We start from the raw sequence: 27,273 nt of genomic DNA, 5'->3' as shown, positions 1-27,273 counted from the left end.
GTTCTCTAAACAGAAAGGACACGATAAAAAAGGAATACTGAAACATCAGAAAGGGAGGCTGAAGATGTAGCTCAGGGGTAAGGCACTTAACTAGCATGCAAAAGGACCTTAGTTCAATCCCTAGCACTGAAAAGAAGGAAGGAGTATCAAGAAGAATAAGGTAAGCAAAACATGGATAAGCACAATAGGCTTGCCTTCTCCTCTTGAGTTTTCTAAATTGTTTGATAAAATGTATTTAGAGGCATTATTTAAGACAATTACATTATAAACAGGTAAAATAATGGGTGGGGGAGAAAAAGTTTTCATACTTTACTCAATTTAGTAAAATGACTGTCAGCAATTAATAGAACAGGACAGAAAAAAACAGAATAGATATGGAACTCAGCAATGTGATCAACAGACTCTAGTCAACACTTATAGAACACTCCATTCAACACAATAACACATTCTTTTCAAGTTCCCCCAGATCATATACCAAAATTGATCACAAAACATGCCAAAAAAACAAACACGGAAGAGTTTCAAAGAACTGAAAGACAGAGCATGTTCTCTGGTCACAATGAAATCAAACAAGAAAGCAATAATAGAAATAGTACAATATTTAAATGCTTGGAAACTAAGCAATAGACTTCTAAACAATCCATAGGAAGAAGATGAAATACCAACAAAAAATACGTTTAACTGAATGAAATAAAAATACATTTAACTGAATGAAAATAAAATATAACATATCAAGATTTGTAGGCCATGTCTAAAGCCAAGAGGGACATTTATGGCAATAAATCCCTACATAAATAAAAGAAGGAAAGACTCAAATCAAAAAACTCCCACCTCAAAAATGCAGGAAAAAAATTCCAAAGCAAGCAGAAGAAAGGAAATGATAAACAGTAGAAACCAACAAAATTAAAATGAAAAAAAAAAAAATGAAAAAAAGAATTGGTTCTTTGAAATTATCATTAAATTGACAAACCTCTATTAAGACTGCCAAAGAAAAAGACAAACTACCAATGACAGGAATGAAACAGAGTATATAATTATAGACCACACAGACATAAGTGAATACTGGTATTAACTCTACACACATAAATTTAGCAACTTAGATGAAATGAACCAATTCCTCAAATAATACAAACTCTTACAACTCACTCAACATGAAATAGATGGTTTGACCAGGCCTAAAACTCTTAAGAAAATTGAATTTATAAATTAAAATACTCCCCAAAAAAAGAAATCTCCAGGCCCAATTGTCTACCAAATGTTTAAAGAAGAATTAACACCAATTCTACACATTTTCTTCCAGAATGTTAGAAGAGGAAGAAACACAACCCAATTCATTTTATAAAGCTACTGTTATCCTGACACCAAAACAAAATCAAAGAAAAAAAAGGCCAAAAAAGAAAAGAAAAAATTACCCCCAAAAAAAGCTTCAGACCAATATCCCTCATGAATCCTTATCTCTTTGTTTAAAAGAACACATTAAACAAGTACCTATGGTAATGCAGTATATACTCTCTTCTTCGTAGACAAAAAACATTTTAGAGTAAAGAAAATAATCAACAAAAAATTTCCAGTAACTATCAACTGAAATAGCCCACATAAGTAAGAACTTCAGAGGTCTTAAATATTTTTAAGCATGCAAAGATGTCCTGAGACTAGAGTTTGTGAATTACTGATTTAGGGGGCTAGCTCTTCAGATTATTAATAGCTACCTAAAGTGCTACATCAGAAACCTTCTAAAATATCAGCAACACCTCTTTGGGCTCATCTTCAGAGTAAGTCCAATAAGAATACAACTAACATTATTACCAAACTTTAAAATATATTTAATTTTCATATGCCCTAGTGGAGTTAGGATCTTGACCTTGTGATAACAAATTCTGGAGAATAAATGACACTCTGCAGTTATTGGAGTTTATATATTGTCATGCACTTATCAGAGAAAGCATTCGGCCTTTGGTTTATTGGGCTTGGCCTATTTCACTTAGCATGATATTTTCCAACTTCATCCATTTACCAGCAAATGCCATAATTTTATTCTTCTTTATGGCTGAGTAATATTCCATTGTGTATATATACCACAGTTTCTAAACCTAGGGCATCTAGGTTGGTTCCAGCATCTAGCTATTGTGAACTAAGCTGCTATGAACATTGATATGGCTGCATCACTGTAGTATACTGATTTTAAGTCCTTTGGGTATAAACTGAGGAGTGGGATAGCTGGGTCAAATGGTGGGTCCATTCCAAGTTTCCTGAGGAAATCTCCATAACACTTACCACTGTTTGCAAATTGGCTGAACCAATTTGCAAATCCACCAGCAATGTATGAGTGTACCTTTTTCCCACATCCACACCAACACCTATTATTGTTTGTGTTCTTGATAATAGCCGTTCTAATTGGAGTTAGATAAAATCTTAGGGAGGTTTTAATTTGCATTTCTCTAATTACTAGAGATGATGAGCACTTTTTCATATATTTGTTGATCACCTATATATCTTCTTCTGCGAAGTGTCTGCCCAGTTCCTTAGCCCATTTATTATTTGGGTTCTTTATTTTTTGGTGTAAAGCTTTTTAAGTTCTTTATAAATTTTGGAAATTAGTCCTCTATCTGAAGTGTGTGTGGAAAAGATTTTCTCCCACTTTGTAGGCTCTATGCTGAGAAAAAGCTTTTTAGTTTGAATTCATCCCATTTATTGATTCTTGCTTCTATTCCTTGCGCTATGGGGATCTTGTTAAGGAAGTCTGGTCCTAAGCCAACATGATGAAGATTCAGGCCTACTTTTTCTTTTATTTGGTTGAGGATCTCAGGTCTAATTCCAAGATCCTTGATCCATTTTGAGTTGAGTTTCATACAGGGTGAGAGATGGAGGTTTAATTTCATTTTACTGCATATGGATTTCCAGTTTTGCCAGCACCATTTGTTGAAGAGTCTATCTTTTCTTCGCTGTATTTTTTGGCACCTTTGTCTAATATGAGATAACTGTACTTACGTGGGTTTGCCTCTGTGTCTTGGTCTACCTTCTATTTTGGTGCCAATACCATACTGTTTTTGTTACTATTACTCTATAGTAGAGTTTAAGATCTGGTATTGTGACACCTCCTGCATCACTCTTCCTGCCCAGAATTGCTTACTCAGCCATAAAAAAGAATAAAATTATGGCACTTGCTGGTAAATGGATGGAGTTGGAGAATATCATGCTAACTGAGAAATTCAAGCCCCAAAAAACCAAAGACCGAATGTTTTCTCTGATAAGTGGATGATGATACATTATAAGGGGGGTGTGGTGGGGTGGGCAAGAGAAGAATGGAGGAACTTTGGATGGTGTAGAGGAAAATGGGGTGGGAAGGGGTAGAGGAAGGAAAGATAGTAGACTGAGACAGACATTATTATCCTATGTACATGTATGATTACATGAATGGTGTAAATCTACATTGTGTTCGACCATAGAAATTAAAAGTTGTACCCCATTTGTGTACAATGAATCAAAATGCAGTCTGTAAAAATAAATTTTTTTAGAAATTCAAAAAAGGTTTCAACAAAAAAGAAAACTACAATACTGAGGACAATCATTTTAACATACAATTTATTTGCTTAATCTCAAACAAAACTCTGAAAATTGCATTGTCTTAAATGTCCAGACATTGAATTGTACTTCTAAAATTAACTGACATTTCATAATCTCAAGATTTTTCATGAAAATATCATAGTAATGTTACAGTTATAGCAACTCTGATTTTGCTACAAAAAATTAAGAAATATTTGAAACTCCAATGCTTATTTTACTTTTCTTAAACAGAAAGTCTATATGGACAGTCTATTATTATTAATGACTAATAATAGTTCTTAACTTTGAACAAAGTTAGCCTTTTCAAAAGACAACATTGTAATCTGATTAATTTTTAAATTACCAATATTTGTACAACTCTTACATGAAATTAAGTCTTTTCAGTCACAAGTCTTCTCATCTTTTCACTTACCATCTAAAAATTAAACTCCTGTAATTCTAATAGAGTAGGTATTTGGATCCTTTTAACTAATTAGTGAATCAGCAAGAAGGAAGTTAGACCATTACAATTACTGTCCACATGTTCATTTATACTAAATATGCTACAGGTCAACTTAACCATTTTTATTTCACAAAGTATTATTTTTTCTTAATTCGTAGTATCTTTCTGGAAACGAACAACAACCCTAACTTTAACATAATGACCATTTGTACTTGTTACAGAAATAAAAATGAATTTGGCTTAAACAAGAAGAGAAAAAGTGGACAGCTGATACACCCATCATTTCTACAACTTTCCTTAAGCCATTCTAATTCTGTCTCTTTTTTATATTAAAGTCTGATCATATATATTTAATTCCATTCTTTAAAATTTCAGTAGACAACTTCTGTGCTAACCTTCCACTGCCCTGTCAGAAAATCTTTGATGTCACAGTATAATAGCTCCTGAAAGAACAGCACTAATACTTAATGTAACATGAAACCAGGGCTCTGCAGTGGGGCTGTCTGCTGTCAGGAACAAACAATTTCACTGCTGTTCCCCAGTAGTGACAAGGTTGGGACCTATCTCTATAGCATCCCTCACTATCAACAGACTTAGATTTATTAGGAACTAAGGCAGTCATCTTCATTCTTTTAAATATGCCAATCTCTGTTTTGAAAATACATTACATTTTAATGTCAAACAATGCGTGTGGTCCAGTTTTCCCCTGCAGACCATAAGTTGCACACTAAAGAAGGTCTCTGGTGTTTTCAAATAGAACAAATGGAAATGGCTAGACTTATTAGTAAGAAGAAAGCAGTGCATTATTTCATTATTTTAAAAGTCACACCAAATATTTATGTTTCAAAGATTTTAATAATATAATTGAATTGGAAATTACTATGCAGACTTTTCCCTCAGGATATATTTACAAGATATCAAAATATCTCCTTAAGGCTAGCCATTTTAGCCAAAAGACCCATCAATATGTAAAAAAGGAAACAATAAACAGTGCCTGTGCACATAGTCAATAAAACAATCAGTACATTACTTATTCTTTAAACCTACTAACTGAAAATATAATTTTCAGACATATATATAGCACCAATGAGGGAACAAAGATTTAATGAAATTAAAAGAAAATATTTAATTTATATTTGACCAAAATCTCCTTTAGTATCATCTGTTATGAAACACTAAGGCATATTTACTCCTTGCTAAACTATTGTTTTGTATTATTCTTTTAGCAATTACCTTTCTGACTTCTCTGTTACTATTGTCTTGAATTGTTATTTAATTCTTTTAATGTTCATGTTGCATACTACCTTAAGACCTATATGAGAAAAATTATAAACTTTATCAAAGAGAACTTAAAGAAGATCAAAATAAATTTAAAGACACAATATGTTCTTGGATTGAAATATTTAATGTTACAAAGATATCATTTATCTAAAATTTCTTTATAGATTAAATGCAAACTGAATTAAAAATTCTTAAATGGGGTTTTTTGATAGAACCTAACAAGTTAATTCTAAATTTATGTGGAAATACAAAAGACCAAGAAGTCCATGACATCCTTGATAAATAAGAACAAAATGGCAGGATTTATTCTATAAGATGGCAAAATTCATTCATACATCAAGAGAACATAAGACAGAACCCAAAAATAGACCCATGTTTATATTAACATTTGATATAAGACAGAGGTAAAATGTAGAACAGTAAGAAAAAATATGTTTTAATAAATTATCTGGGGTAGCTGAACACTGATAAGAGGAAAAATTTAAAAATGCAACTACATCCTTACTTTATGCAACATACCAAAATAGCTTCAGATATGTTAACTGATTGTGTCCCATCATCCTATGTCCTATATATAGGATGATGGGACACAAAGGATTAAAGGTCCTCATGACCTCAGAGAGGATTTCCTAATTAGCACAGGAAAAGCCTTAACCAAAAAGGAGTAGAGTGGACTAGAGATGCAACTCAGTCATAGAGCACTTGCCCAGCATGTGTTAGGCCCTGGGTTCGATCCCCAGGACCTCAAAAATAAAATTTTAAAAAGGAAAATATCAATAAACATTCAACTATATTAAAATTTAAAACATTTTCAACAAAAAAGTCTATAGAATGAAAAAAGTTGGATATTTTTAACATACTTAAGTAACAATTCATATACAGAAAACATACAAAATTACAAATCATTTTTTAAAGAAAATGAACCAAAAAAAAAAAAATGGGCAAAAAACAATTTACAAAAGAAGAAATCTACCTAATCAATAACTTATTAAAATGTGCTTAGTATCATTAGCAATCAAAAATGCAAATTAAAACCAAGATGAGATAACTAAACATCCAGCAAATAGACAAAATTAAAAATTTGAGAACAAAAATTATTAGCAAGGATCTCAAACAATGGGAATGTCCATTGATGATTAGTGGTAGTACAAATAACCACTTTTAGAAAAGAGGTTAGCATTATCTAGAAAAGATAGATAGGCACACCTGCTGATCCAACAATTCCATTCCTGTGTACACAGTCTACAGAAAAGTGTGCACATGCTCTCCAAGAATGAATATATGTACAAGTTTTATAGCAGCATTGTTCATTACTACCTGCAATTGGAAATAATCCAAGCTCCCAATGACATAAGAAATGATAAATAGGATGAAATTGGAGAATATCATGCTAAGTGAGATAAGCCAATCTCAAAAAGCCAAGGGACGAATGATATCGCTAATAAGTGGAGGATGACACATAAAGGGGGGGAGGGAAGGGTTAATGTTAGGGTTAGAGTTAGGGTTAGGGAGGGGGCAAGTATGGAGGAAGAAAGTACTGTATAGAGGGTAAAGAGGGGTGGGAGGGGTGGGGGGAAGGGAAAAAATAACAGAATGAATCAAACAACATTACTGTATGTGGATTTATGATTACACAAATGGTATGCCTTTGCGCCATGTACAAACAGAGAGGCAACATGTATCCCATTTGTTTACAATAAAATAAAAAAATTAAAAAAAAGAAATGATAAATAACTGATACTCACAAAATAAAAAGGATATTAATGAAGACTTCACAATAATGATATATGTTGAACAAGACTGCAACACACATAAAAATAGATTATGCATGATTTTGTTTATATAATGCATAAAAACAGGCAAAATCAAACTTGTTTAGATATGCACGCATAGGCAATAAAACTATAAAAGGAAGAAAGGTACTAACATTAAATATATAATGGGGGTTGCCTCAAAGAGAGAGCATGTGAGTGTAATTAGGAAGGGACCAAGTGGCTTTTGGGATGATGTCAGTATTCTTTTTTTAAAAATACAGGTATCAGTTACATAGGATTCGCTCTATAATTATTCATTACACTTGTATACATCTATATTTTAAACACTTTGCATGTTTTCACTTCAACTTTTAAAAAGAAAGAACAAATCTCACACAGTTACTGTAAATATAAGTAAATGGAAGCTCTTGAAAACCACAATTACATAATAATACTCTTTTTAAAGTTAGTTAAGTATTGAAACCACCTTCATTCATAGACTAAACGCGCAATAGCCTACATTATACAAAATCCTCCTACATCAAAAATATACGTTGTTACCTCAAAGTAATAAGATTTATCTTCTGTAATATGATAACATGATATTTACTATTCTTTTGTGAAACATTCATTCCTTTGAATTAAAACATTATTCTTTTTAACATTCAAAATCCACCAGAGCCAGGCACAATGGCACACCCAGTGACTAGGATGCTAAGGCAGGAGAATCGCAAGTTCAAACCCAGCCTCACAACATAGTACGACTCGTTTCAAAAAAAAAAAAATGGGTTAGGGATATGGCTCAGTGGTTAAGCACCCCTGAATATAATCACTAGTACCTGCTGCCCTGGCAAAAGAAACACCAGAGAAAATATACTAAGCAGTGAACCAAAAAGAATTTCTAGAGGAATTACAGTAAAAAAACATAGATTTTTTTAGAGTTAGAATAAATACTATATTTCATGTCTCCAAACAAAACCCTTATGTGAAAGGTCTTTATCCTCATTTAATATCCCCTCTAAGATGTATATCAAATACCTGTCTTTAAAAAATAAAGGAGAAATTTTTCAAAGTATAAATAACTAATGGAAAAAAACTTAAAAATTTAAATAAGTCAAAGAAAGGGAAGGAGGGAGGAAAAAAGAAGGAAGAAAAGAAAGGGAAAAGAACTGAAGGAGTTTATTTTTACTAATTCATATTTTTAAAAAACTATCTCATATATACAAATCTCATGTTCAAATATATACACATAAATGTACATTACACTCATTAAATTGGTAAGCAAAAGTGGCATGAATAGAAAAATATTTAACTTCATTACACTTTATAAAATAATAGGTATTGCTTTTCACTATATTATTAATTATATCTTTATTTTCCTTCTTTATCATGTGTCCTATTCTGAAGAGGCCATGTCTCAGGTAGTATGTGTAGAACCATTAAGGCATACATTAATTCTGTGTTTAACTCTTTAAGAATTTGATAGACTGATTTCTAAACTTGCTAGATCATTTCATTCCTCTGAGCAATGTATAAAGGTTCCAATTTCTCCACACTCTTGGCATGTTTTTTGTTTGTTTGTTTTTTTAATTATAGCTACTGTAGAGTATGTAAAGTAGTATCTCATTGTGATTTTGATTTACATTTCCCTAATGTCTAATATGGTTGACTACCAGTTTTTTTGTGTGTGCTTGCTTAACATCTGTACATATTCTTTGGAAAATTATTGATTCAAATTACTTGTCCTTTTTAAAATTTGGGTTGTCTTTTTATCACTGAGTTGTAAGAGTTCTTGATATATTCCAGATACAAATCTATCATCAAATATATGACTTGCAAATATTTCCTCCATTCTGTTGTCTTATAACTTTTTTGATGATTTCCTTTGAAACACAAAGTTATTTTTTTATTTTGATGAAGTCCAATTTATCTTTTTTTTCCACTGTGCTTTCTGTAATGTCTGAGAAACCATCACCCCATCATGAAAATTTACTTCCATTTTCTTCTGAGTTTTACAGTTTACTCTCTTATACTTAAGTCTTTGATTCATTTTGAGTTAAATTTCTGATTTTGGTGTAGTTAGGGGTCCAATTTCATTTGCTCAGTGATATCTAGTTGTCCCAGCACATTTGTTGAAAAGATAATTATTTTCCCATTGAATCATCATGGCACCCTTGTCAAAAATAACATTACTAGAAGAGGGATGTGACTCAATGATAGAGCACTTGCCAAGCAAGTGTGAGGCCCAGGGTTCAATTCCCAGTGCCATTAAATAAAGGAAAAAATCTAATTTTAAGATGTGATTGCTGTTTGTCACTGGGAATTTTTAATGGTAGCTGTTTGTCTATAAAAACAATTTGAAAAGTAGATTTTTGAACTCACTATATTGATCTCTGCAAATTGATATTGCAGAGAATTTTTAATCTTATTTTTCTACATTTTAACTTTGCTATCTACCAATTAGAACTGATTTTATGACAACCTTAAATATCTGAGTAATAGTAGCTATAAAGCCCTCTCTATATTCAGCTGCCTCCCCTATAAAGCAAAAAGATTGAACTGGGTTATGCTTGATTGTTTTTCCCCCTGAGTACACCCCATCATCAAGTTGTTGTGGGGCAAAGAGGAAAAAGTGAGCTAAGAGAGATACCTAAAGAAACAAATGGGACTGAGAAATTGAGGTCTCTTCCAAAGTTAATATCTTTCTTAGATCTTACTGGGTTTCCTGTCTTACAAAATCCCCCTATCTCAAATATAACCTGAAAGTTACAGAATTCTATCAACCCTGAGAAGAAAGAGGGGTGGGGAGGAATATTAAAGATCTAAAAATAGATATAAAGATAGGTAAGATTCAAAATTCTACCTTGAATAATACACAGGCAGGATCCTAGGCAGTGAGGCATTACAGCATGAGTAGGATGGAACCAGAATAAAGAACAGGAAATTCTAAATTGAAAGTGAAGGTTTGAAGAGTAAAAAGACCTCCATTTAATGTTCTTGTATTTTGATTTCCAACATAGCTGAAGAAAGCTTGTTTTCTTGGAATTTTTACCTGCTCCACATAATAAAAAGATGGAAATATTTTTATTTACCCAAAGTAAATAAGCTGTGATTCTACTGACCTAAAATTCAATGACAATTATACTAGCTATTTTAAGGAATCAGGAGCTATATTAATTTACTACCTTTAAATATAATTTTTCAATATTCTAATGAAGTAAATGAATACGAATGTGAACATACAACTTCCGCAGAAATCAATTCCACTGCTGAAAAATTTATAATGCCCTTTTCAAAATTCAAAAGGTATTTTTCTCTTCTTTTAAATTCTGTTTCTTTTGTTAAAGTAAAAATTTTAACTTATAAGTAGTAGGTTCAATAATCTTAAATTCAGTCAATGAATATACTCAATAAAATTTTTCATTTCTCCCATATAACACCACTCAGACTAAGATAAAACCATTCCCAGAACCCTGAAGTTTCTCACATTCCTCTTCCCTATTAATAACCTATCCCCAAAAGGAACCATTCTTCGGATTTGAAAATAGTCATGAGATCTGTTCTTCAACTTAATGAATAGAATCACAGTACATACTATCTTCCTCTAATCTTTATCTTTAGTCTTAACCTCCTTCTCTGTTCTCCACATGTCTATAAGGAATATCAGTAGATTTTTATTGCTGTATCATGTTCTATTGAATAAGTATACCACAATCTATTCTACTATTGGTGTACCTCTGGGTTGTTTATAGTTTGTGACTTAAAAAAAAAAAAAAACTGCTACAAAACATGCTAAGCACATCTTTTGGTGGATAAAACCACTTATTTCTCTTGCATATTTATCCAGGAGTGTAACTGCCAATCATAGAATAGACATATGTTTAACTTTAACATAAATAAATCTGCCAAATAAACATAAGTAAATCTGCCAAAAAGTTTTCAGAATTGGTTATAACAATTTATACTCACACCAGCAGTATAAAAGTTCCATTTGTTCTACTCCCTCACCAACATGTGAGGCATTGTTAGTCTTGAAAATTTTAGCCTAAATGCTCAATTTATTAATTTTATAGAACCCATCACTTACTAATTAAAAAACAATGTATGTGATCTTTCTGTCCTCTACTTGCCATCTACATAAAGTGTGGTCCCAGGCAGCAACACTGAGGAAAAACAGCAAAGACACTGCCTAAGAGTTTGTTTAAAAATGTACTGAACCTTTTGCCCATACCAGACAGAAGCAGAATTCACATTTTACTAAAGACTCCCAGGTGACTTACATGCCTACTAAAATTTAAGAAGTAATTCTCTAGTTGATATAATGTACAAATTTCTGGAATGATTAAAACATTACATCCCTTACAAATCTTTCCAGTAGATTCTGTATCAATGAGCAAGATAAGTTTCAGTAACACATTGCTTACATGAATTTAATTTCCAAAACAAGTCTCTAGAATCTACATAACAACCACCTACCAGAAAAAGATATTCATTAGGACCAAACACTGGGTTCACAAAGAACAAGTCCTATCTTATCCCATTTTGTCTCCTTCTCAGAAGTACCTTTTTGCTGGATGGAGTGATGTGTTGGTAACAATATATCTGAATTTCAGCAAATTAGTTAATAGGCAGTCTCAAACATCCATATTATATTGTAAGGCACATACAGTACAACCTTGTTTTAGTCACCTTTTATATCTTTAGAATCTATCTGGCATGTAGAATCCATTTATACATTTTTGTTGAATTCTATTTTATTAAGGCCAAAGGTATATGAACACAGGTAAGCTAAGTGCTGGTACACTCAATAGTTTCTAATAATCGATATGTTAAATGATAGAATCAGGATCTAAAAAGATGTTAACAAAAATAATAATAATAAGGAAACTATAACCACAGATACAGAAAAGCAGAAAATAAATTTTTAAAAATGATGTTTTTAAAGAGAAAATAGATGATTTCCCAGAAAAATACAAATTCCCAAAATGACTTGAAAATTGGTAGAAAATTAGAGCAATAAAATACTTGTAATCACCTATCTCTTTAAAATGTGAAGAATAAAATAGTTTTATAGGTAACATTTTTAGCTAACAAACAAATACCTATGCTTTCCAAAATCATTCCACAACATAGACAAAAATGGAAAGCTTCCAATTTCTTTTAAAAGCTGGCATGACCTTTGTATCAAAACCCTATAAAGGGGCCTGGGGCTGGGGCTCAGTGGCAGAGTGCTTGCCTGGCACATGTAAAGCCCTGGATTCGATCCTCAGCACCACATAAAAATAAATAAATAAAATAAATGTATTGTGTCCATCTACAACTAAAAACAGTATTTAAAAAAAAAAACCTATAAAGGATAGCACCAAAATACATGAATCCTAGACACAAATTCAAATATAGAAAGTTCAAATTTAGCAGTATAATTTTATACAAACACACACACACACACACACACACACACACACACACACACAGAGTAACCAAGCAAGCAGCTTACTGGAGGAATACAAGGATATTTAAGCACTAGAAAATCCATCAACGTGTATTAAATGATATTAACAAAATTAAGGAGTAAAAAATATTATCAATAAATGCCAAAGAACATTTGAAGAAAATTTAAGACCATACCAAACCAAAAGATCTTAATAAAGAAAGATCAAATGAATCCAACCAGAGAAAAACTATATGAAATAAATGTAAGCTTCCACCCTTGAGACTAAAACAATCAGCAGTTCAAATATAATATGAAACATGGTAAATAGATGATTTTTTACTTCTAGTTGGCATTAAGATTAATGAGTCAACAGTGTGATGGGGCTTCCACAAAAATTTAGCTTCTTTTAATAGAAGAATATTCTGTGGGACAAGAGAGGTGATAATTCCACAGTACTGTATAATGTAGTGGTTATACTTAAAGGTTCAAATCCTGACTGCTATATTTTAGTAAATGTCACCTTAAGAAAATTAGTTAATTTCTAAGTGCCTTCAGCTATAAATTAGAAATAATAATACACACTTAAATAATACACATCTCACAGGTTAAGTAAGACTTATATGAGAGAATTCTTGGTACAGAATATTGTTCAAAACAAATCAGAATATTGTTCTGAAACAAATCAGCCAACCTAGTAGTCCAGACATTCCTTCATCTGACAATATCTACTAAGTACCTATTAGGTGCCAGGCATTGTTGTAGTTGCTAAAAGTTACTGAACAAACAGATAAAATTCCTGTCCACATAGCACTTATATTCTGGTGAAAAGGAGGAAGTAATTCCCTATCACAGCTCCCCCAGCATGGACTGGACAATCACTTTTATGGAACCACATCATAAATGGGTGATTAGAATACCCTTTCGGCTCTGAGGTTCCATGATACAAAAACTGTGAGTTTATGATTTGAAGTACAAATACCCAGAAATGCATCCCAAAGCTCTGTTCTATCCATAAAAGTCCTATAACAACTACTACATCACTACCATCTCCTCCAGTACCATTATCATGACATTGTTGCCTGCAGGAAACCCCTTTGCTTTCACAGCTGTCCTCTCAGGTACTACTATCTCATCTATCCTTTTTTATGCTGAACTCATACATGCTTCCAATATCACAGCTACTTTCTTTTTCTCCACTGGTGCCCTCTTCAACAGAGAAATAATATGGAATTGTTAGTGGAAAGAGCTTAGTTTTGTTATCAGACCAATCTGGATTCAAATCCTACATTTAACATAGCCAGTCTACTGCCTCCACTAGGAGACTTCTGGGACCTGGAGGTCAAGTCTGCAATCCCTGGCAATATGGACTGATCCAAACCTTTTCTGGGGAAGGCCTTCTTGGTCCAGCAGAAACTGGGAGTCCACATCAAAAAGAGCTTGAGAGCAGCAGATGAGTATCAACTCCACACCCCAATCTGAGCAAGATGCCCCATCCATAACATTTTGACCCTAGAGATCAAGTCTGCAATCATTGGTGAAGCAAGGATGTACCTGGAATATACTGGACCCTCCTTGGGAAAAAGCCAGTCCCTGAGTCAAACTCCCTACATGATAAATAAATTAAGCTCTATCATTGTTTCTTCAGTTATTGCTACAGTCACAAATCTAGTTCTGAGAAAACTCACTCAAATTCACTCCACATCCAAGTCATCTAGTCTCCATCAATTATGGAATTCAAAAAATAAGAGGCAGACCTTTAAATAATGTAATTTTAATTATAATAGATTTGTTTTGCTGTTGAAAAAGTTCTCAAAGACCTGATTACTATAGATAAGTTAGAATTCTCTCAAATGTTCTCTGGAGTCCCTGTGTGATAAACTGAAATGATTTCACATTACATTCTAGTAGTGCCCATTTTTACTTCTTCAAGAAAGTATTTTGAATATAATTTTCTCTATTTTGGACCAGATTCTCCTTTTAAAGACTTTCACTTGTTAATAATGGCTAAGGCTTACTTAGCACCTATTATATACCAGGCACTTCTAAAAACACTTATATGTACTACTTTAATCCTCAAAACAGCCATGAGAAAAGTAGGTACTATTTTGAGGATAAAGGAACTGAGACCTGAAGAGATTTAAGTAACAAATCCAATTTCACACTGCTAGAAAGTAGAGGAGTATCTCTTAAGCACAAGCTGAGTTAACCCTAAACTACCTCTCCAGCATTATACAGATCAGAGAAATAAAACTAGAGTGAGCACAGGATTTTCTATTCTTTAGACAAATACTAAGAACAGGTTTTAAAACAATCTGAAAGGGGAGGGCAATAAGGATTCAAGGGAGGAGAGTATTTGGTCAAGAGGAGATTCAAAGCTTCATATATTAAGCAAGGTATATTAAGTATTATCTTGCTCTAAAATTGACATCTATGCAATAGCCATCAGGTTGAAATGATTACAAAGTACTTAAAAAGAACTTGAGCATCTATATCTAAAAAGAAATTTAAATAGACCCAGTTCTTGCCTAATGGCTGCTCAGTGTATACTGCAATACATCACTTTTCATATAATAAAATGCCAACTGAGAGATAACTGGTCTCACTGGCTTTGTACATTGCTGAAACAGATAGAAAGAAATATATCCATTCAGAAAGCTTAGACATGTAATGGGAGGTTGGGAGAGATTAAAGAAATGAAAACAAGTGTTTCTGTCTAAATTCAAAAAGAGATCTACTACTGGATACAATAAATGTCAGAAATGCTGTACCTTTTATGCAAAGAGCCAATTATTAATGACCTTCAAGGAACTTACTTATGTAACATAGTACTCTCCCTTAGCAGGAGCAGAATCTTGAAAGAAAAAAGATAATGGATCAACAAATGAAAACAACTATCTAACTGGTCCAAAGTAAAGAGAATTTGAGAATTTTAGTATGTGAATATGAAGTCCTTGTTTTGCACTATACCATGTTACTTGAAATAAGTGCGTATTGGATCCATATCCTCAATTTGTATGATTCCGTAATAACTGAAATCAAACCATGACATAGGAACTGTGTGAAGTTGAGATCAGAACTGTGCAAAGTGAGGACAAGATTCTGATAAATAAGAGTTTCAGTTAACACAATGCAGCACAAAGTGAGAACCACCTTAATAACCACACCCACTGAAAGCCAATAGCACACACACACAAAAATTACTCAGTTTCTGATTATCCTGATTATTCAAGTTCCTGATTAGCTTGGTTCATGGATTATCTGGGAGAAATCTCCTGACTTACCTGTCCCTTAGAGGCAGTTATATTATATAGAAGAAATACCATGGGACTTCAAGCCAGGGCATCTATATCTAGATTATGGTTTTGCCACTTAAGGGCAATGTGATCTCGGGTAAGCCATTTTTTCTTTCCAACATTTAATTTTCTGTTCCATAAAGCAGAGACAATGATAGACACTTCCAGAGTTGCATGAAATAAATAATAAAATGATAATCACTAATGATTAATGAGAGCTTACAATATATCAGGCATTCTTCCAAGCATATTAGTTTATTCAAATCTCTCAAAAACTATGATACTGATTCTGATAATAAGAGTTTCAGAAAAAAGTACATCTCATGAAAGTACACAGATATATCTAAGGTAGCCTGTTCAATATACATTTGCTGATATGTACCCATTTAGTTACTCAACAGTATATTTATTACTCAATTTACATTCATATATGTGTGTCACATCTGGGATGATGGGAGAAAATGGGTAATGAAGATAGGTGGGGTTCTCTTTTTCTTTTATTATTCCTAAAGATTCCTTTATCCTTGTCCTCTTGAGTGTTAGTTGTATTCTAAGATTCCAAAAGAGTTAACTGGCAGACTCCAAAGACAGCCAACTCTGTTGGTGACAGAAACCATACTCAAAAAGCTTGGCACTGGCCACTGCTGCCAGCCTCACCAAACACATGCAATGAATTGATGGCCACATCCCAACACCCTGCCTATTTCATCCAGTCCAACCTCCCTCACAGACACAACCCTTCAGATGCTAATATACCCTTCTTTTCTGAAGTTCTCATTAGACACTTTGGGTTAGAAAGCAAAAGCCCTGTCCAGAAGCATACTGTGGAAATGTACTCTGTTGAAAGTTGTCTGGAAAAGTGAAAGGAGGAAGTTAGAAATATTTCAGTTTTGCTCATGAGTCCACCTTCATGAATTCATATATTAAATTAGGTTGGTAGCATTTGACCATAAGAAGGTATAGTGAACATAGTAATCAAGGTTGATACACGGAATAGGGAACTGCATAGAAGGTTGTGTGTCAAGGACAGCACATAGCACTATCCTAAGAAGGGAGTGAGCAGGATGCCAGAGCCAAAACCTCTTCAGAGATCATCAGATACCCAGTCTGCCAATGGTGTATTCCTAGAGAGAAGTGACATGGCCAAAGTCACCCAGAATTTATTGGCAGAGGTGAAACTCTCAAATGAGGCTTTTGCTGCTATCCTGGACCTCCCAAGAAGTACATTAACAAATTAGAGAAGCGGGGGGGGGGGGGGGGGGGGGGGGGGGGGGGGGGGGGGGGGGGAGAAAACAGTACTGTTGACAATATTTGCCTACAGCCATCCCTGATTGCTGCCTTACCTTTCCCAACGTCTGCTCTGATTCTATTTAAACTCAAGGAAGCATGAGTGTAGAAGCAACAAAGAACCCCAGGAATTCAGCGGAATAGTGATCCTCTACTTGGTTCCCTCTCCTGAAACATGATAAATACACTTAACTATATAAAAGTTTTATGAGCCCTTCACAGCAACAAAATTACTCAAATTGTTTTGCCTTAAAGAATTAAAGGTAGGTTAAATCTGTTTCCTTTCTGATATCAGACCCCTGTAAAAATGCCACACTACCATTTTCTGAACCCCAGTACTTGTAAATCGGTAGCCCCTGTCCCAGGTTTCCATTAGTGGCTACATTCTTCTGAGGGAATCCTGTCCCAAAAGACTGTCCTCTGGAGAGTATGCTTTTCCTCCTGACTCACCACACCATCCCCTCTCTTTCCTATGTACTTGTCCATTTCACTGGTCTCCTAAGTGGGTACATCATCCTTTAAGTATTCTATATAAATAAACAGGAGTACATTTATTTATTCAGAAAGTAAGGAAAACTAATCCTTGAATTTAAATACAGATTGACACTCTAGGTCAATATATCTAACATTAATATCTCACATCCTTTGCCAGAAGCATCCTGCAAAAAGAAGAGAGATTCATTGTAGATATTATTATCTAGTTTTTAATTAAATTAACCATGAAAATGCCCCATAGTTTTAAAAGGTTCTTACAAAGAAAGAAGTTTGAGGATGATATTAATACTGTAAGTCTTGGTAACAAGACCATGACCAATGTGACACTTATACTACTATTAGGAGCTCTGTAGTAGCCACATTACAGAACAGAAACAGTGATGATTCAAGCAGATCTGACAAAAACAGGCAAAGTGTTTTTTTAATTATCAAGGGACAATTTGAGATATAGATTTATATGTAGTGTCATTAAGAGTGTACCTTGCCCTAATGTACTTTGAGATGTTAAGTACTAAGCATATAAAGCATTTACAATCAGCAAGACATCTAAAAGCTAAGCACATAGATATAAATTTAAATTGCTAGGGTTGGGAATGTACCTTAGTAGTACAGTAGTTGCCTAGCATGCACAATGCTCTGGGTTCAACGTCCCAACACTGCAAAATAAATAAATAAACAAACAAACAAATAATTGAAACTTAGCAACAATACTTAAAATCATTTAAAACTCAATCCAATATTTTACAAAATTTCCCCAAATTTAATCTTAAAGGTTTAGAACCGTCTTCTGAAATTCCTTTACAGAAGATGAAAAGCTACATGCTATTAGAAAAGCACTATTTCTCCCAGCACCACAAAAAAGTTTCCTTATACACTAAGAAAAGCACTAGTTCTTCCTGCTGCTATCAAAAGGCTAACAAAAATATACGGTATTATACACAGTACAATAACACACAGTAAACACAATAATACACAGTTAACAATATGGCAACAAAGTTAAATACATTCCCTTAATTAAAAATCAGAGCTGTTTAATACACAACTCTGGATTAACAATTTACCCAGGATGCAATGTAAATGATGTCTTCTGGAGTTGTGTAGCAAATACTGCCATGAATAAGGTTGAAAGACAGATAGAACAGGAAAAGGTTTTCAAAAAGAAAACACAATACATCTTACTTTGCAGATGAATCAATATATGTATTTCTTAACATGCCTTAGTTTCCCATATCTATTAAGTGAAGTGCTACTTTTGAATGAGCCACTACAACAAGTACCAGAGAAGATACAATATCAACAGTAAGTTTCTTTTTTAAGTGCAACCACTGGTGAAGTAGTTACCTTAGCTGAACTAAAGAGGAAAAAGAGGTAAGATTATAAAGATAACACCATGGGACCCACTAACTACATCATTCATAGTCAACCAATTGCAACAAAATATTAAAGTTCAGTGTTACACAGTAATTAAATTACTTTTAAAAATATACCTGTAAAACAGCAAAATCTTTAAAATACTTTGAAAAGAGGTGAGAAGTATTCATGAGAATTGTTTATACCACCCAGAGATTTCACTGCTTTTCTCATGGCAATAGCAAAGTTTCCAAAGTTTAGGACAAAATACCAAGAAAATAATAACAATAATAATGTATCAAATGTTCTGAACTTTTTAATGTGATGACTAGAATAAAAGATATGTGAGTTGCTAAGTACATAAATTGCTTATATGGAGAGAATAGATAGACATTCCAATAGGTAATTAGATACATATATACACACAAGCAATCAAACAAACAATCTGTCTCATCAAGGTAAAGGTGATATTTTATCAAATGAGAAAGTAAATGCTTTTGAAAACAAATTCATGCTATGAAAGAATATTTTGAAAACACATGTTTGGAAACATTCCATAACAGTGTGATTTTGTTACCAAAATTCTAAGTCTGTTACCTGCAAAAATTATCATCTGTTTACAAATTTAAAAATTGGCAACGGAATAATCTAACCTGTTTAATGATGTTCCAAATAATTTCAGCAGCTTTTCAAGTCCCTTTATTAAAATATGAAAAGGCTATATACACCTACAACCTCATTGGCAAAAACAGGTCCTCATCAGGAAGGTGGAAATTTATTACCCAAATTTTAACAAAGCTCTGTGCATATATTGTATATGGGACTTAAAAATGAGTACCACAATTTAATAAATATAATCAATGATGTAATATTTTCATTGGATCTATTTTTTCCTTCTGTGGCAGCACTAAAAATCATGTAGCAAAGTAAATTGAACTTAGAACCAGATTTTTTTTTAATATTTTTAGTTGTAGAGGGACACAATACCTTTATTTTTATGTGGTGCTGAGGATGGAACCCACTGCCTTATATGTGCTAGGGAAATACTCTACCACTGAGCTACAACCCCAGGCCTTAGAACAAGATCTTTAAATCACTTCATCAGTATTAAACCAAGTCTTTTAAAAAAACAAAGCATGTTCTATTACATGGTTTAGGAGGCCACGATTAGTTTTAAAATATTTATTTCATCTATATCTCTTTCTAATATCTACATATGAATGATTTATAGCATATACTAGCATAGGAGTACCTTCTACAATTTTAAATAAATATGCACATATAATATAGCATATGTTCTATCCAAAAAGTCTGGAGACCACTCTTCTGTCCAAAGTTTTCCCAAATAAGTTGTCTTGCCAGAGGAATTCTTTCAGATCCATCCTTAACAATATTCTTCAGTTGCACTTTGCCTTTCCAAATCTCCTAAGATCTCTATTTTCTTCTCTCCTTGAATACCCTAAGTTCTGCCCCTTTGACCTTGGTACTAAAACTGCTCCCTACCTATACTCCAATCAAGCAGAGTGGGATACCAGATACAGTGCTACCATGTCCTACATTGAATAAAAAAAAAAAAAAAAAAAAAAAAAAAAAAAAAAAAAAAAGTGTGTTAATTATCAAAGGTATTTACTTTTAAGATGCTTTAGGAATATATATATATAAATAAAGGCCTTATTGGGGCAATTTAGGATAACCATCAAATGTCCTTCTTACTAAATGTAATAAAATCATATTTCTATTTTTAAATTATCTCAGATATAAACTTGCTAAATCAGCAAAACTAAAAAATGCATCGTCATAGCCTTGTAAAATGTAAAGGATATTGACACAAATGTCCTATTATATTGGAATCTTAATTACAGAAACTAGTTTATGCACAGAACAAAAAGGAAGAATACCAACCTAAAGATGTGTAAGTAGTACCAATAAAATGCAAAAAATAAATAAACTCAAAATGTGAAAGGCTATATTTTTTCTATATCTCCTATTCCCACAGCTCCTGATCACATCAAGGAGCTTTCCATGTGGATATAACAAAGAAATTAAACACAAAATTTCACAACTAAGACATGGCTAATTATGATGAGTGCTTTGGAAACAGGCTGAAGGTGTCAAAATTAAAAGTCAAGGCGGGCAGTCCCCAGCACTACAAAAAAAAAAAAAAAAAAAAAAGTTAAGGCATTTTTCACTCTTTCCCTGTCATGCCATGCATGAGTCCCCAAATTGACTCAGTTAACTAATATACTATGTCAAAGTTATTTAAACTTTCTTCAGCTGCCATATTATTTCAACTTATTTCCTTTTTGTTTGGGTTTTTGCTTCTTAAATTCAATTGAGCTCAACTGAGCCAGACGAATTGGTACACACCTGTGATCCCAATGACTTGGGAGGCTGAGGCAAGAGGATCATGAATTCAAAGTCAGCCTCAGCAGCAACAGGCACTAAGCAATTCAGTGAGACCCTGTCTCTTAATAAAATACAAAAATAGGGCTGAGCTTGTGGCTCAGTGGCTGAGTACCCCTGAGTTCAATCCCCAGTACCCTACCCCCAACTAAAAATAGAGCTCAACTGAAAGTTTTAAAGGAAAATGCCCTTAAAAGCATCATAAGTAGTTTAATATGACTAAAGGGAATGTTTTTAAATAGTTCTCTAGAAATTTCACTTATATTACCCCATCTTTACTAAGTTTTGGGGCCTTCTTAAAAAATATTTAGTTGTCAATGGACCTTAATTATATTTATTTGTATGTGGTACTGAAACTCGAACCCAGTACCTCACCCATGCTAGGTAAGCACTCTACCACTAAGCAACAACCCCAACCCAGGGCCTTTTCTTTTCCTTTCTTTTCTTTTGTTCTAATTAGTTATATGAATCGAATGCATTTCGATTCATTGTACCCAAGTGGAGCACAACATTTCATTTCTTGATTGCACATGATGTAGATAATGCCATGAAAAAAAAAAAGATGAAATTCTACCTTTAAAAAAAAGGCCCATCTTTTCAAAACAAAAAGTCTTCTTTGAAAAGATGGGCCTTTCTTTTTTTAGTTGTAGGTGGGCACGATACCTTATTTTATTTATTTTTATGTGGTGCTGAGAATCAAACTCAGGGCCTCGCACATGTGAGACAAGCACTCTACCACTGAGCTATAATCCCAGCCTTGGCCTTTCTTTTTAAGGTAGAAATTTCATCATTTTTTTTTCCATGGCATTATCAGTAATGTAATTCTTCAGATGCCAAGCAGTGGTGAAGAAAACAGGTGAAGGCCGTTGGAAACTAGGGCCATTTTTTCTCTAGCTTCTATGACCACTGGGCTCTTACAGAAAATGATTGCCACAACCTCATTTCAGTTACGAAAACCTCAATAAATGTGTTTAATTTGGAGAAACAAGTATTAAACACCAAATAAGTTACAAATCAAAAACAGAAAAGAAGACTTGTGGGCTCAGAGGAAAGCGTTTCAAAAGTTAGGAAATATTACTTTCCTGATTACAAAACTAACAAGAAAGAATTTAGCATCCCTAATTGAAAGTTTTCAGGAGTAGAAAGAGGTTGTTGCTGCTACTACTCTTCTACTACCTGTTTCATCATCATCATTGTATAATAACAATTTGTATTTCTTCCCCAAAACAATTTCAAATCACTCTAAGGATTATTTTCATATATCATATTTTCATATATCCCATATTTTCATAATTAAAAAATTATGAAATAAGTCAACTCTACTGTTAGAAAAACTTAATTATAAATTTGAGAGACCTAAATATCTGCAACAAATTATACCCAGAACTGAAACTTTTCCAGATATAGTTCTTTCTCTAACCATATACTTAACAACCAAAAAAGAAAAAAATAAAAGCATATTCCACTGCAGATACAAGATTTTTGTTAACTCATAGTTCTGAATCATCAGTTAATAAGACACTTGTTTTAATTTTCATAACTACTTGACAAATTTGGAGGGAAACAATAGTTTGACTCCTTTGTATCTTAAAATATACTCACAATGTCCCTTACCACAAACTGAGCTACGAAAAAATAGCAGTGGTCAAACTGCTGGCCTATGGACATATCACATTCACAAGACATGGCCTTTTTAGAAGTCACAAAGACATAAGTAGGAGATGTGCCACTATCAGACGTATAGAATAGTCAGTAGTACTATCAAATGTTCCCCTCATGTTCAATATTCTTTAAGGTATTACCAGAACCCTGCCCCTAACCATCTTTTAAATCACAGATCAAAGACCATCTCCTACCAGAAGCTTTCCCTGATATAGGTTCTTCTGCTCTTACACATATCTCCATTGTAATACTTAGCACACTAGAATCACCCAAATTCATACCTCCTCTCTAAGACCATGCGTTTTTCATCTTTGAAATCATGTAATCAAGTGTTTCCAAACCTTTCACCATCAAGAATTATTTTACTAATACTCCCTCATGAACCCCACATTTTGAAAGATTGTTGCTTATCAAACAAGTCACATGTATCAGGTAAAACAAGTCATTTTCTATTTTTTATTAATCAGACAGGTAGAACTAACGTTTAATGCTTCTGACTCAGCATAATATTATTCATTTACATTAGTGTATGGGAAATACAGCAATGGGTTGGTTCTGGAAGTAAGTATGAAGATAAAATAAATGAGCATTGACATTCTATGGAAGAGACTGGAAACTAAGAAAGCAAAAAAAAAAAAAAAAAAGTCCTAATTTATGACATACAAGCTTTTTTGGAGCAAATAATATCCTGAAGCAAAACCCAATTAAAACGTTTATTTATATCAAGTAGGAAGTCAGACAGTATGACTGGTAAGTTTATCTACCCTGCATAACTTTTATTGAATGAGGCAATGAATATGAAAGTACTTTAACAAGGGCTAGGGATATAGCTCAGTTGGTAGAATGTTTGCCTTGCAAGGATAAGGCCCTGGGTTCAATTCCCAGCACCGCAAAAAAAAAATAGAAATAAAAAAGTACTTTAACAATTGGGAGGCTCTATAAAATATATGGAGAATTAAGGAATCTTCTCATGCCATGGTTCTAGTACTGATCATACAACTATTGTCAATTTCTGTTCTATGCACTTTTGTATATAGTATCTTCAGAACTCTCTTGCCAACAACCACATTATAAATTCTATCACCATCCCATTTTTAAGATGAGTAAACTTGGGGAGGTGACACAGTTTATCCAAGATCATACAACTAGTTTAGGAAATAAGATATAAAAGGAACAATTCAAAAAATAAAAATCGGAAGTCTAATTTGGTCTTTACATATGCAGGTCTACCACTCAAAGAAAAATGCCTATTTCCATTTTTTTCTTAAAACGAAAGCGAGAGAAAACAGATTGAGATGTGTATATTTGACAAAAAGAACCTCCTGATGTTAATCATGTATACACATAACCAAGGAAGGTTATATAATATCCTTCTTTGTAGGCATTCAAAATAAAGACAGCTTCTCAATTAATTCAAATGGAGAAAGGATGATCAATACTATCTGGAGGATGACAGATGAAATGACCTTTCAAAATCTCTTCCAGTCCTTAGAATTGGAGTTTTATCAAATTTTAGAAGCTGTATATCAAAACTCTACATTTAGTCACTTGGGACTCTATCCCAAGTCTTCTAGAATACAGATGAATTCTTCTTCCTAGGAAAGAAAAAGAAAATAACTTGTATTGCTCTCTCTATTTTACATAGGAGGAAATGAATCAGGTTATGTAACTTGCCAAATATTCCATAGCAAGTATGTGGGGAATGGGGAGCCAGATCTGTAATTCTTCTACCACTTCAACAGTAATAGATAATGTCTTAAATATTTATTTGATGCCAATCCCTCAGTTTAGTGCTTTATATTCATCTTATTTAATGTTCACAATAATTCTATAAGGTATATATTATTATTGCTCCCATTTTCCAGATAAACTGAGGTTTAGGGGTTATACTGTAGATATATTGGGGGAGGAAAGCTGACTTCTCATACATAGAAAGTTCAATTCCCATGGGGATAGCTTGAGATTACTTCTGAGAAAATAACAACACACCCTTTGATATTCCTTCCCAAGAAAGAACAATGAACAAATCTTTCCTAGTTAAAAGCATTCTTACCAATTGTACCAAAGACTTGTTTAGCACCAAAACAACTGACAAAACAAGTTTCCTCATCTACCAAATACTAAAATCTTCAATAGAAGAGAAAAATCCTGAAAAAGTAGACTCATGATTTCATAGTGCCCTTCAAGATGCCTAGAATAATAGCTCAATCACATTACCCAATGATATGTTTGTAAAGTATAAAAGGAAGCATTTGCAACCAAGCCTGAGAATGGGTTTTATTTAAAACCTATGCTCCTCAGTTGTCTTTTATTTAAGTGTTGCATTTTGTTTTTCCATACATTGGGCTTGTGCAGTCTTAGAAAGGAAAGCATCTTTAACTGCTTTTAAAGAACTACTTTTCAAAGAAGCAGAGCTTATGCTCAACAAATTCAAAATCACAAATAGTTCTAAAGTTCCTTTTTGCATTTGAATGAATATATTAAAGACAGAAAATTCAATTTGTCTCTTTACAATAACTAGAAATTACAAATTATTGAAAGTCATAGGAACTAAAGATCATTTGAAGAGTTATCTTGTAAAATTATGCAGAAGAAAGCCATTGAGAGAACTGAAAATGAGAGAATACAGAATGTTTGCACATACTCAAATGTACGCATCAAGTAATGTATTTATCTTATATTTATTTTGCTTATTTTTGCTCATTATCATTGAAAAGCATCAAATCAATACACTTAAGTAATTTGATCTCAAAAGTTAAAACACACGAAATTCTTAAATGATTTCATAATATTACACTAGGCTTCAACACATTGTGCTTTAATTCAGAGAAATCTTTAAAAAGCTTTATAGACCATGGGAGCTTAGTAAATAAAATACACCAGTGAATCCCTTGCCACACATACCACAGCAGAATGTCCGTAGACAGAGAGCAATACGGAAATAGAAAATCCAGAAAATTACAGAGCAGGAAATTCAAGGTGGTTAACAAAGATGCAAAAATTTCTAAAGTATATACATTAGAGCACCAATTGTTAGATTTTTTTATTTCACTGTTCTATCCTCAAGTGATTATAGGTTAATATATTAACTTGATTCTTTACAAATAAAATCAGCATCTCTTTATAACTGTAAAGAGAGAACTCTTTAGATAAATATAAAGATTTCTATAGTTTCACTTACTGCTTTTCACTTATAGTATGAAAAAGAATAGCACATTTTCATGCCATTAAGAATTTAAAAAGAAACATTTCAGAATTCTTCAAGATTTTGAAAAGGAATTTTTTCCAATATTATTTGCTATGTCAGTTAGTGAGGATCACTAAATATATTACTATTATAAAGTAGAAATAACTAGACAGTTGGTGTTTAATGTGGTTTATTAGTTTATAATAGATTACAGCATCTACAATTAACCTCAGAAAATAACTCACATCTTTCCTAAAGATGAAAGTTTTTTTAGTGAATAGTAAAATGAATGATATATTAGGGGTCTTAGAGGAGCAAGAAGAGATTCTGAATATAAACAAGCCATCATTCTGGTAAAAGGAAATACAAACAACTAGAATAAAAATAGTTGATGCACAAAAGCCATAATGAGGGGGTAGCTCAAAAAATAACTTCTACTTTGAATGGTTTGGATGAAATACAAATTATCCACAGAAAAGTGTGGACTGGCATAAACGTTTGTACAAAATTATAAGTGTATTTCAAGAAGTATGCAAGAGGCAACCGCCTGCGTGATGCACAAGGTCCCAGCAATGCTCTGCTTAAGTGCTAGTGCACAGAGTCCAAACCACTGCATTTTAATTACCATGCAGCCTCAGATATATTGCCTTTGATATGGAAATGTTCTTGTTCTCTCATCTTCACATATGGTCTCATGCACAGAAATCTTTATCTGATTCATAAAAAATAAACTAGAATCCAATCTCAACACCTGACCTCAGTGCTTAGAAGTTTTTTACTAAGCATGGTGTCACTATAAAAAGAATGACTAATATTGGTGTAAAGTTGGATATTTTGAGCAATGATATGAAGGATCTGCAGTTAGGAATTGAATCAATACTGTTTCTCTGAGGTTTTAGGGTTTCATGTTTCCTTTTTTGAGACTAACACAGATTTGAGGAAAAACAGACCAGGACCCTCTTTGGAGGTGAGAGAGTCTGTAGTAGATTTAAATGATATTCCATTTTTCAACCTATACCCATACTCTTCAATTGATGTTTTTATCTAAACTATGACAATCAGATACTCAAAATTTGAAAAGCACTATCGAAATCCATAATACAAAATTTGAACTATTTCTA

The 27,273-nt window shown here is 33.1% G+C and overlaps 1 protein-coding gene across 40 annotated transcripts in view; it reads right to left on the bottom strand.

Moving 5' to 3' along the window:
• The window catches only part of SOX6 (SRY-box transcription factor 6), a 551,842-nt gene that overhangs the window by 513,125 nt on the left and 11,444 nt on the right, over positions 1 to 27,273 (bottom strand). Inside the window, exon 1 of one of the 40 annotated variants that reach the window (XM_079103749.1) lies at positions 5,240 to 5,321. The exons of the other annotated variants lie outside the window; for them this stretch is intronic. The gene's annotated coding sequence lies outside the window, so the exon portion shown is untranslated. Of the gene's footprint in view, positions 1 to 5,239; positions 5,322 to 27,273 lie in introns of those variants that run through there. 40 annotated transcript variants of the gene reach the window in all.

This window comes from Sciurus vulgaris, assembly GCF_902686455.1.
Source record: "Sciurus vulgaris genome assembly, chromosome: 11".
In the NCBI taxonomy this organism is placed as follows: Eukaryota; Metazoa; Chordata; class Mammalia; order Rodentia; family Sciuridae; genus Sciurus; species Sciurus vulgaris.
The sequence above is the reverse complement of the archived record's forward strand: the minus strand, read 5'-3'. Positions and strand labels throughout refer to the sequence as shown.